The following is a 9,155-nucleotide window of genomic DNA, read 5'->3' on the forward strand; positions in this document are numbered from 1 at the left end:
CACTCAGATGATGATGATGAAGATAACGATGATGAAGAGTCACCTCCTCTCATTACCACACGGTTCACTACCCAGCCTAGATCAGGTGTTGTACCTGCTCAGGAGACAAGACAGACTTCATCGGCTCAAGCATTTGCACCTTCAGCACCAGCTCCAGCTCAAGCACCTCCAGTATCCACTCCAGCTGCAGGGCACTCAACAAATGCCTTCGTCGAGGATCTTCTATCGACTCCGTCATCAGCTACCCAGAGAGACGAGTAGTTCTTTATTTTTTGAACTTTTTGGTAACTTGTTGCCAAAGGGGGAGAAATGTATAGATCATAGACTTCGATAGAGAGAGAGAGAGAGCTTTTGACTTTATTTTCTCTCATTTGGTTTCAAAACTTTGGTCTTTTGGATGATTTTATCCTGTCATTTCTGTTTGATCATATGCTTTGCTTGGTTTATGCTATGTTATTATCCTTTTAGCTATCTATGTTATGATCATTCACTTATCTTGTTGGTGTCATGTGGATTACTATTCATTCTTATCTTGTATGCGCACCACCAAGATGTATGTGACATGTAAGAGTAACCAATGATCCTAATCAATTGTGCATTTTCATTCAAACACAAATTTTCAATAATGCACAAATTTAGGGGTAGCTCTTGCTTTTCACATACTTCTCAAAGCGTCGATGCTAATCATTGATTATATCCTTTGCCGAAGCTTTGATCTATATGTTGTCATCAATTACCAAAAAGGGGGAGATTGGAAGAAATATTGCTTCCTAGGGTGGTTTTGATAATTGATCACAACATATGCATCATTGGACTAATATGTTTTTCTAAGTATATTTCAGAAAAGTTCAAAAGATGCTATGGCTAAAGGCTTATATGGAGATGCCCCATGATGCAAGAAAGGAATAGGATTGGCTCAAGCTTCAAGCTAGAAGAATCTTCATTTTATATTTGTGAGAAATCACTTTTGAGTCCATATGAAAGCCAATACTATTAAAAGGGGGTGAGGTAGTAAAATGAACTGGTTGCTCAAGTGTCCAAAGTTAGCCACCAAAATACTTAGTCATTTTTCCCACAAAACCATTCTATCCATTTCCACATACTCAAATTCTGCGTCACCAACTTTCATATTTCGGACCCACCGAGTTTGACCCCACACAAAACCCCTAGCCATTCCAACCAAATCGGTGCAACCGAATCCATATCGGTGCTAGTGAGTTCTCGGTACCCAAAATCAGAATTTCCGAGTTTGAGTATCGGTGCCACTGAGTTTGGCCATTTGACCTTTAGCCACCTTTTCGGTGCCACCGAGTTGTGTATATCGGTCCCACCAAAATTCAAAAGTACTGCCTTTGTGTGAATCGGTACCATAGAGTTTATCACTTTGGTGTCACCGAGTTTGCCACTTTAGGTGTAACGGTTGGATTTTGTGTGCTGCCTATATATACCCCTTCACCCACCTCTCACTCGTGGGAGAAACACCCAGAACACACACTTCATTGCTAGATTCATTTTCAGAGAGAGAACCACCTACTCATGTGTTAAGACCAAGATATTCCAATCGAACCATTTCAAACTTGATCTCTAGCCTCCCCAAATTGCTTTCCAACAAATCAATCTTTCCTACCCATGCATATTCTATGAGAGAGTAATTTTGTGTTGAGGAGACTATCTTTAGAGGCACAAGAGCAAGGACTTCATTGATCTACCACACCTATTACATTTTGGAGGGTGGTGCCTCCTATATTAGTTAGGTGTCGCTTGGGAGCCTCCTACTTCATGTTGTGGAGTTGAACCAAGATGTTTGTAAGGGAAAGGAGATCGCCTACTTCGTGAAGATCTACGTGACTAAGGCTAGTCCTTCGTGGGAGGAAGCCGTGGTGGAATAGACAAGGCCGCTTCTTCGTGGACCCCTTGTGGGTGGAGCCCTTCATGGACTCGTGCAGCTGTTACCCTCTGTGGGTTGAAGTCTCCACTAACATGGACTTACGATAGCGCCACCTACTGGAACCATGCCAAAAATCGCCGTGTCAACCTCATGCGTTTGATCTCCCTACCTTACTCATTTACTTTACACTTGCATGTTTTACATTCCGCTGCTACACTCTTAGAACTACATGTGTAGGGTGTACTTGACTAGCTATAACTGCCAAAGCTGCCTCTCAACTAAATTGGGAAAAGGAAAAAAAGTTATCTTGTCAAGTAGTCTAATCACCCCCCTCTAGATATACTTTCGATCCCACACAATGGGAAACACTGAGCAACAAGAACAAGCATTGACCCAATGTTGGCGATGCCAAAGACACGATAGTAAATGCGAGATTCAACAATTCAAAGTTATGACCATGGAAGAAGCCCTCTAAAGGGAACCATGACGAACCTACCACATAGGACAAAATCATGGATAGGTGATGACCCACAATTTTAGGTGATCTATCGTAATCTTCTCGATAAGTAAGAGTGTTGAACCCAACGAGGTGCAAAAGGAAATGACAAGCGGTTTTCACTAAGGTATTCTCTGCAAGCAGTGAAATTACGGTGACCGATAGTTTTGTGGTAAGGTAATTTGTAACGGATAACAAGTAACAACTGTTGCTAAGGTACAACAAGGTTTCCCAATCCTTTTTGTAGGAAAGGACAATCCTGGACAAACTCTTATATAAAGAAAAGCGCTACCGAGGCCACATGGGAATTTATGTCAAGTTAGTTATCATCATGCTCATATGATTCACGTTCGTGACTTTGATAATTTGATATATGGGTGGACCGGCGCTTGGGTGATGCCCTTACTTGGACAAACCTCCCACTTATGATTAACCTCTCTCGCAAGCATCCACAACTACGAAAGAAGATTTAAGATAAATATAACCATAGCATTAAACGTATGGATCCAAATCAGCCCCTTACGAAGCAACACATAAACTAGGGTTTAAGCTTCTCTCACTCTAGCAACACATCATCTACTTATTACTTCCCAATGCCTTCCTCTAGGCCCAAATAATGGTGATGTGTCATGTAGTCGACGTTCACATGACACCACTAGAGCAGAGACAATATATAACTTATCAAAATATCGAATGAATACCAAATTCACATGATTACTTATAACAAGACTTATCCCATGTCATTGGGAACAAACGTAAGTAATCACAAAGCATACTCATATTCATAATCAGAGGAGCATTAATAATCATTAAGGATCTGAACATATAATCTTCCACCAAATAAACCAACTTGCGTCAACTACAAGGAGTAATCAACACTACTAGCAACCCACATGTACCAATTTGAGGTTTTGAGACAAAGATCGGATACAAGAGATGAACTAGGGTTTGGACAGGACATGGTGCCGATGTAGATGTTGATGGAGATTGACCCCCTCTCGATGAGAGAATCGTTGGTGATGACGATGGCTTCGATTTCCCCCTTCGGGGGGGGGGGGGGGGTTCCCCTGCGGAATAGCTCTGTCGGAGCTCTAGATTGGTTATGTCGAAGTTTCGCCTCGAGACGGGGCGTCGTATCCCGAAAGCTCTGATATGATTTTTTCCAGTTCAAAACCCTTCATATAGTAGAAGATGGGCACCAGAGGCCTGCCAGGAGGCCCACAAGCCTGCATGGCATGGCGAGGGGGGTAGGTCGCGCCCCCTGGCTTGTGGCCACCTGGTGGGTCCGCTCCGGTACTTCTTTCGCCCATTATTTTTAATATATTCCAAAACAATTCTCCCTAACTTTTCAGGACTTTTGGAGCTATGCATAATAGGTCTCTCAGATTTGCTCCTTTTCTAGTCCAGAATTCTCGCTCGCGGCATTTTCCCTCTACATGTAAATCTTGTGGAATAAGAGAGAAAAGATATAAGTATTTTGCCATAATGTGTATTAACATCCCATAATGCAATAAATATTGATATAAAAGCATGATGCAAAAATGGACGTATCAACTCCCCCAAGCTTGGACCTTGCTTGTCCTCAAGCGAAAGCCGAGATCAATTAATATGCCCACGTGTTTAGAGGTAGAGGTGTTGATAAAATAAAATACGGACGTGTAGGCATCATGATTATCTCTAGAATAGAAACACATATTGACATAGAATTTTGCCTCCCAACTATTTAACTCAAGGGTAATGTAAACAATAATAATTCATGATACCACATCTGAGTGGATATATTTGTCCAGATCATTCCCCAACACATGACGCTTGCCAAAAGATAAAGGAAAAATAAAGGAAATGGTGAAGATTACCACGACTCTTACATAAGGGTAAGTACTAGAATGTAAAGGTAATATATAGGCCCTTCGCAAAGGGAAGCAGATGTTGTCATGCACTTTTATAGTTGGATGCACAATCTCTTAATGCAAAGAAATGTCACTTTATATTGCCCCTTGTGATAAACAACTTCATTATGCAGCCCGTCGTTTTATTGCTTCTATATCACAAGTTCGTATAAAGTTTATTTTCCTCGCACTAATAAACCACACATATTTAAGGAGAAATTTTTCTTGCTTACACCGATGACAACTTACTTGAAGGATCTTACTCAATCCATAGGTACGTATGGTGGACTCTAAAGGAAAAACTGGGTTAAAGGTTTTTGGATGCACAAGTAGTATCTCTACTTGGTGCAGGAGTTTCTGGCTAATATGAGGTGGAAGCAAGCGACACTTGTTGAAGGATCTACAACCATATAACTTCTATTCGGAAATAAGCAAACACAACTCAACATGTTGTCTTCCTTGTCCAACATCAACCTTTTAGCATATAATATTTTAATGAGTGCTCACAATCATAAAAGATGTCTAAGATAATATATTTATATGTGAACCTCTCTTTCTTTATTACTTCCTTTTAATTGCAACAATGACCAATAGCTTTGTTTTTCAACTCACAACAGATTTCATTCAACATACTTTTTATACGTGAAGTCATCACTCCCATATGATAATTATGTACGCTCTATTGCATTTATTCTATACTTCTTTCTATTTCTTTATCTCATGGTCATAGCAAGCAAGCAACTCTTTATTATATAACTCTCTGACTTGCTTACATAGGGGGAACAAAAAGAAAAACTCAAAACTAGATCAGACTAAAATTTTATCCTACTAGATCAAGATTATAACTAAAAGGATCGAATGAAGAAAAATGAAGAAACAAAAAGGTAAAAAGGTGTGATGGTGATACAATACCGGGGACCTCCCCTAAGCTTGGAACAAGCCAAGGGGAGTGCCCATACCCATGTGTTCAATTGTCTCCCTTTGGAGGTGGTGATGTTTGAGTTGATGGTGAGGTTGAAAGCTTATCAAATTTCCACTTAAGCAGGAAATTTTGTTACCTCAAATCATCTAATTCCAGCTCGAGCCTCAATATCCTTTGACATAATTCTCCCTTTCTCTCCTACAGAAAATGAGAAGGGATAAATAGCACCTTGAGGTTTCTCCTTCTATTTGGGAGGCTCAACTTCTTGAACTCCACGTGCATATCTTTGGGTCGAGGCAAGGAAATCTCCTCCTCGTCCGAGCTTTCTTTCGCATACTTGCATATCTCCCGTTCCTCCTCTTAGCACAATCCATAGGGATCTATGTCCCCGTAGATCTTGGGATTGGAAATATAATGTGATACATAGCTCTCCCCACCGGAATCTTGGGACGACATCTTACTCTAAATCTGTTGCACACAACTCAAAACAAAAACATGATATATTGTCGAGATACGAAGGTCAAAATCTTTGGGAGATTATATAATGATTGTTTGCCGATCCAAAGGAGTCTTCCACAAGAAAACGGATTCCAGAGGGTGCACGAGGTGGCCACAAGCCTGCAGGGCACGACCAGGGGGTAGGCTGCGCCCCCTCGCTTGTCGCCTCCTCGTGCATGCCTCAGACTGCTTTATATTTTCCTAATTTTTTAAGTATTCCAAAACTAGTAAAAATTGCAATTGAAAACGTTTTGGAGTCGGTTTGCTTACCGTAGCACATACCTATTTTTTTCGAGGTCCGAGATGTTCTGATAGGTCTCCCTAATGTACTCTTCAAGACTTATGGTATTGATAATATTAGTTTCAACATTTATGGGACTACTTGAGATATAATGTTTGATTCTTTGCCCATTCACCACCTTCAGATTTGTGCCTTCGGCATTGTTGATCTTGATGGCACCGGAACGATATACTTCCTCAATAATGTAAGGACCTTCCCATTTAAAGATAAGTTTTCCTGCAAAAAATCTTAAACGAGAGTTGTATAGCAAGACATGATCACCTACATTGAATTCACACTTTTGTATCCTTCTATAATGCCATCTCTTAACCTTTTCTTTAAACAACTTGGCATTCTCATAGGCCTGGGTTCTCCATTCATCAAGTGAGCTAATGTCAAATAACCTCTTTTCACCAACAAGTTTGAAATCATAATTAAGCTCTTTAATTGTCCAATAGGCTTCATGTTCTAGCTCTAGAGGTAAGTGACATGCTTTACCATAGACCATTTTATAAGGAGACATACCCATAGGGTTTTTGTAAGCGGTTCTATAAGCCCATAATGCATCATCAAGTTTCTTAGACCAATTCTTTCTAGATCTAATAACGGTATTTTGCAAGATCAATTTTATTTCTCTATTGCTCAATTCTACTTGCCCACTAGACTGAGGATGATAAGGATATTAAATTCTATCATTAACATCATACCTAACAAGCAATTTACGGAAAGCACCATGAATAAAGTGTAAACCACCAGCAATCATTAAATATCTAGGGACTCAAAATCTAGGGAAATAACCTCTTTCAACATTTTAATAGAAGTGTTATGAACAACACTACTAGTTGGAATAGCTTCTACCCACTTAGTAACATAGTCAACAACAACTAGAATATGAGTATACCCGTTGGATTTTGGAAAAGGTCCCATATAATCAAAACCCCAAATATCAAATGGTTCAATAACTAGAGAGTAGATCATAGGCATTTCCCAAAGTCTACTAATATTACCAATTCTTTGACATTCATCACAAGACAAGACAAACTTACGATCATCCCCAAAGAGAGTAGGCCAATAAAAACTAGATTGTAATACCTTATGTGCAGTTCTATCTCCAGCGTGATGTCCTCTGTAGGCCTCGGAGTGACACTTGTATATGATATGTCCCTGTTCATGCTCAGGTAGACAATGTTTAATAATACCATCTACTCCTTCTTTAGAAAGGTGTGGATCATCCCAAAAGTAATGTCTTAAATCATATATGAACTTTTTTCTTTTGTTGGTAAGTGAAGCTAGGCGGTATAAATTTAGCAACAATGTAATTAGCATAATCAACATACCAAGGAGCATTGCGTGAAGCATTTATAAGAGCTAGTTGTTCATCAGGAAAGCTATCAACAATAGGTAGTGGGTCATCAAGAACATTCTCTAATCCAGACAAGTTATCTGCTACGGGGTCATCGACGCCCTTTCTATCAATAATATGCAAATCATATTCTTATAGCAAAAGGACCCATCTAATAACTCTAGGCTTAGCATATTTATTTTCCATAAGGTACATAATAGCAGCGTGATGAGTGTGAACATTTACTTCGGAATCAACAATATAAGGTCTAAACTTATCGCAAGCAAACACATCGACTAAAAATTCGTTTCAGTGGTAGTGTAGTTTGTTTGAGAATTGTCTAGAGTTTTACTAGCGTAATGGATGATATTCAATTTTTTATCAACTCTTTGTCCTAGAACAACACCAACAACATAATCACTAGCATCACACAATTTTTCCAAAGGGTAGGTTCCAAACAGTTGGTTGAACAACATGTGAAGTGATCAGGGCTTTCTTAAGAATTTCAAATGCTTCTACATAGCCATCATCGAAAATGAATGTAATATCCTTTTGCAAAATATTAGTGAGAGGCTTAAATTTTTTAGAGAACTCTTTAATAAATCACCTATATAAACCAGCATGACCAAGGAAACTTCTTATACCTTTGATATCTGTTGGACACAACATTTCTTCAACAACATCAACTTTAGCTTTGTCCACTTCAATACCTCTTTCAGAGATTTTGTGTCCCAAGATAATACCTTCATTAATCATAAGGTGACACTTCTCCTAATTCAAGACAAGATTAGTTTCTTCACATCTCTGCAAAACTCGATCAAGGTTGCTCAAGCAATCATCAAAGGAAGTTCCATAAACGGAAAAATCATCCATGAAAACCTCAACAATCTTTTCACAAAAGCGAGAGAATATAGCCATCATACATCTTTGAAAGGTAGCAGGTGCATTGCATAAACCAAAAGTCATACGTCTATAAGCAAAGGAACCGAAAGGGCAAGTAAAAGTGGTGTTCTCTTGATCCACTTTTGAGACATGTATTTGAGAGAAACCAGAGTAACCATCTAGAAAGCAAAAATGAGTATGTTTGGATAGTCTTTCTATCATTTGGTCTATAAAAGGTAGCGGATAATGATATTTCCTAGTAGCCTTATTTAATTTCCTGAAATCAATTACCATTCTATATCCTGTAACAATTCTTTGCGGGTTTAATTCATCTTTATCATTAGGAACAACGGCGATACCTCCCTTTTTGGGGACACAATGAACGGGACTAACCCATCTACTATCAGCAATAGGTTAAATTATACCTTCCTCTAGAAGTTTTAGTATTTCAGTACTTACCAGTTCCTTCATTTTAGGATTTAATCGTCATTGGTGATCAACAACTGGTTTAGAATCAGTCTCCATATTGATTTTCTGCTAACATAGAGTGGGCATAATGCCCTTAAGATCATAGAGTATATCCAATAGCCGCATGGTGCTTCTTTAGAGTTTTCAATAATCTCTTTTCTTCATGCTCTCAAAGGTTAGTACCAATAATAACAGGATATATCTCATTTTCATCAAGATAGGCATACTTCAAAGTGTTTGGTAATTGTTTAAGCTGAAACATGGGATCACCCTTGGGTGGAGGAGGATCCCCAAGTGTTTCAACGGGTAGGTTGTGTTCCAAAATAGGCTGCTGATCAAAGAAAATCTTATCTATTTTGTTCCTTTCATTCATATGCATATCGTTTTCATGGTCTAGCAAATATTGTTCTAAGGGATCGGTAGGAGGCATAGAGATAGAAGCGAGACCAATAATTTCATCTTTACTAGGCAATTCTTTGTCATGAGGTCC

The sequence above is a fragment of the Hordeum vulgare genome, chromosome 1H (genome assembly GCF_904849725.1).
Source record: "Hordeum vulgare subsp. vulgare chromosome 1H, MorexV3_pseudomolecules_assembly, whole genome shotgun sequence".
NCBI classification, from domain to species: domain Eukaryota; kingdom Viridiplantae; phylum Streptophyta; class Magnoliopsida; order Poales; family Poaceae; genus Hordeum; species Hordeum vulgare.